The sequence below is a fragment of the Dasypus novemcinctus genome, chromosome 3 (genome assembly GCF_030445035.2).
Source record: "Dasypus novemcinctus isolate mDasNov1 chromosome 3, mDasNov1.1.hap2, whole genome shotgun sequence".
NCBI lineage: Eukaryota > Metazoa > Chordata > Mammalia > Cingulata > Dasypodidae > Dasypus > Dasypus novemcinctus.
The window spans coordinates 172,456,819-172,461,218 of NC_080675.1; positions in this window are offsets into that span (position 1 = coordinate 172,456,819).

A 4,400-nucleotide genomic window follows, 5' to 3' on the forward strand; every position below is an offset into this window, starting at 1 on the left:
AAGTACAAACCATTAATAATAATAATAAAAACAGGAAAAGATACTGGCCTTGGGGCATGAAAAAAAATCCCTCTCTAAAAAAAAACCCCTACCCTCCCTTTTCTTTTCATATGGGCATGTGTCATGTGATCCTTAACTTCAACGTTGTTTAGTGACTCTTAGGTCCTTAGACTGAACTTAATTCTCCCCTCTTTAAAAAAAAAAGTGACCCCATCCCATCCGCCTCTCCCTGTTTGGACATTTCTCTGATGAGCCGTTTTGCCTTTTCCTTCCGCTTAGCCAGCCTTAGAGCATTCTACAGCGTGGCCCATTTCAATGATCTTTTCCCAGCCATACTTAGTGGCCCTGGGTCTGCAGCGTAACTAGCAAAAAAAAAAAAGAGAAACCTGTGCTTGGCAGACACTAAGACACTCTCCTCTTAATCCTGGCACAGAAGAAGCAGGTTGGGGTTAAGCAATGACGAAGGTCTTGGGTAGGGGTGTTGCTTCCTGCACCCTCGGGGGCCAAAGGCCCCTTGGCCTCACTGTGTGGGCATCCCTGCTCGGGGGTCATTGGTCCCGATCGTGGCCAGGTGCTCTGCACACCCTCTCATCATCCATCTCCATCAATCCTGCATCAATCCTGGGGCTGAGCATTCCTTGGGGTGAGGTCTCCACTCGTCTAGTGTCTAGGGACAGGTAGGGACACATGTAGTTTCTGCCTGTCCAGTTTTTCCTAATGGGCCTTTGATCTCTGGAGCGGGGAATGTGTCTTTGGGTGGGATATTAGTAGGAAAGCTAGGAACCAGGGCAATCCCTTCGTACCTTCATGCACCAATGGGATGGGCATGTGATTTAGACTGGGTCAACCAGAGGCTCCTTCCTTGGGCTTGGATCGTTGAGTGAGGAGGGTAGGAAAACAAAGGTGGCTGTCGCCTCCCCGGGAGTCACGGGGTGGGCTGGCTAGACCCTTTCTGCCAACACAGTGACCTTTTCGTCTGTGGGTTTCTTGATTCCTGAGCCTGATCTTTCAACTCCCATATATTCTGTGAATCCCCTGATATCCTTTCATTACATTTTTTTTACTTAAACTAGCTTTTAACCAAGAATCACCACAGGGCTCTTTTCCGTGTTCGCTTCCAAGATGACAAAGAAAAGAAGGAACAACGGTGGTGCTGCGGCGGCTTGCTCGGTCGGTAGAGGTGGGGTCTGGCTGCGGACGAGGGGTCGGTCCCACTTGGGACGAGCGGTCGGTCCAGCAGCAGACGAGGGGTCGGTCTCACAGGGGTTGCGCGGTTTGGCTGACGGGGTCGCCCGGCAAAGCCGGCGACGAAGGGGTCGCCCGGAGAAGCAGGCGACGAACTGGGGACAAGGGAGGCCAGGCCCTTGTCGGGGGCTCTCAGGACTGGAGGGCGCACGGCAGAAGAACTACCACGGAGACAAGGTAAACACGCAAGTCCACTTTATTGAGGGAGAGGCAACAGTTTTATAGGGGCTGGGGAAGGCTGATTGGTCGAAGCCACGCCCTGTTCTGATTGGTTGCCGGCGAAAGGTCAGTGGGCGGTACTGGACGGGGGAGGGGTGGTGGTTAGGGATTGGCTGTCGCTGTTGCTGGGGGAAGGGGCAGGGTTTAGGGATTGGTGGCTGCTGTTGCTGGGGTGGAGGGCAGACTTGAGTTTCCCGCCCACACCCGGCTGTTGTTGCTGTCAGGGGAGGGGAAAAGGGCAGACTGGAATTTTCCGCCCTGCGCCTGCGCAGGGAGAAAGAAGAAGAAGGGTGCCGCCCCACAAGGCATGTGTGGCGCCATCCGGGAGGAGGGGCGGCCGCGGAAGCATGGCTGCCGGGAAGGGGAGACCCGAGGGCACTCTGTGCCCATACCGAGCTCCCTTCAGGGGTGGCGGTGAGTCCGACCAGCCACCCTATTATGGGGGCAGCGGCTTGGCCTGCCGCGGCTGCTCCCCCGCCAGCAAACCACACTTCAGCCCGAGGGGTGACCGCAGGTGCCAAAAAGGGCGGCGGCCACGGGCAGCCTATTCGCTGCACAAACTGCTGCCTGCTGCGTGCCTAAGGATAAGGCCATTAAGTTCGTCATTCGAAACATAGTAGAGGCCGCAGCCATCAGGGACATTTCCGAAGCAAGTGTCTTCGACGCTTACACGCTTCCTAAGCTGTATGTGAAACTACGTTACTGTGTGAGTTGTGCTGTTCACAGCAAGGTGGTCAGAAACCAGTCTCCTGAAGCCCGGACGGACAAACACCCCCAGCCCGATTTAGACCTGCGGGTGCTGCTCCACGACCTCTGCCGAAGCCTATGTAAGGAGCTGAGTCCTTAAAGATGGAAGAAATACTACTTGCTGGGGGAAAAAACACACACACAATAAAATGGAAAATTAAAAAAAAAAAAAAGAATGACTACAGGTAAAACAGAGCCCCTGTTAGCCCTGTGGTTTGGCCGATGGAGAAGGGAGCACTTGGAGAGCAGCCCTCTGCACTGGATGTGTCTGGGTTTCTTGGCTTGGGTAGCGGGGCCCTGCTCAGTAGGGCCATTATGCCATGAACCGGTCTTAAAAATGATTTGCTTTCTATTTCACCTGGGATAGTTGACATTGGCCAGGACCAGCTTCCCCAAGGATCAGGCACAGGACAGAGAGCTGGCTCCAGGACTCCCCTGCGCCAAACAGCGCCAGTTCTTGTGTTCAAGTGTTGGCTGGGATAGGAGCAGAGGTAAATGGACTCTTGGGCTGCTGGAAAGTTTTAGCTATGGCCCCGGGGGAACCAAACAAATCTTTTCCCTTTTGTGTACATTTCCATTCCTGGTGAAGGTGGATACGTTGAGAAATAAATCTGTGCTAATACAAGGTCCTCCTCAAGAACCACCATTCTCAATCATTTTGCAGATCTCTCTAGGAACGCTGGCGGCTGGGGGGGAGGCCCTCCTAATCCTGCATTCAGGTGCTGACTTCTCACGCTGGCCTGGTGGTGGCGCTGTTTGCATCTGTCAGTTTGGGCTAATATTAATATGTAAAGAGGCTACCCTGGTGTAACTATTGGGAGATAGGATTCAAGTCCTGAGGTTCACTTTGCACCTTTGTACTTGGATCAAAGAGCTCAATTAGTGAAAAGCAGGCAAACTTCAAATAATCTTTGGGGTGGTAAGGAGACCTTTCTAAGAATGAAACAAAACTCAGAGGCCATGAAAGAAAGATTGGCAAATCCGGCTGCATACGATTTTAAAATTTCTGTATGGAAACACGCAAATAAACAATCTGTTTATTTGCCAAAAGCAAACAGCAGAATGGTAAAAATACTATCAACCCATGTAACAAAGGGATGATTTTCTTACTATACAAAAGAATTTTTATAAATAAATCTAATAGAAAAATGGGAAAAGGGATGTTAACAATCAGTTCATGGGAAACAAGATTAAAGTCATCAATAAGATGAAATTTTTTCTCTCAAATACTTATAAGGAAATGAAAATTAAAACAACCTATGTCATTTGACTGCATATGCCTCCGGGAATTGTTCTGTACAAACACACACATCCAGTCTACCACAGCCCATTAAGAGTGACTTCTCCAGCCTTAGATTTTCCACTCGGGCTCTCCGGCGGTTTCACCTATTTTCATGCAGCACCGGAGAAGCCGTTTCTTCAACGGCGCCAACCCTGGGAGCATCAAGGCAGAATCGTCCCCCTTGCCCACCCAACCCCCGCGCCGAGAGGGACGATTCAGCAGTACTGTGGAAACTCTTTTAGTGGAGACGTCGACCGGGGGGCTGGGGACGGTGTCTCCCCCACGGGGTGACGTTAGGGCAGGCTCCAGGGCGGAGGAGATGGAGTGGGCGTTCGGTGGCAGAAGAGGGAGGACAGGGCTTTCCTCCAGGCGCAGGGAAACCACGTGCGACAACAAAGGGGTGTGTGAGGGCCGGCGCTCGTGTGTATCTGCGAGTTGGGGGGAGAGGGCGCCAGGCTTGGGCGATGAGGGCCTCTTTCCGCGTGCACTCCTTTCCTGCCCAGGAACGGCTTTCAGCCTTCGAGGGACCTAACGGTACTACTTGCCCCGACTGGCACTTTCACCGGTGAAGAGGACCTGCCCGTCTGACCTCACTTTCACTTTTTATAGGCAAACAGACGGGGGCCCTAGAGAGGTGACATGGCCTGGCCCAGGACACAGCTCTGGCCAACACTGGGTCCCGCACGGTCCGTCCGCGGCCTTTCCCGCCTCTGCCCTGGGGCAATCCTCGGGCTGTCACCCGAATGCCCCGCAGCGGGGCCGGCGGGCCGGGTCGTCTCCGGCTGAACTACAACTCCCAGAAGGCCCGCGGCCCGGCCTCCCGCCCGCCGCGGGGCTGGGCCCTATACCCACCAATAGAAAAGCAGAATTTTCGGGGGCGGTCCGCGGCGGCCAATGAGCGCGGCGG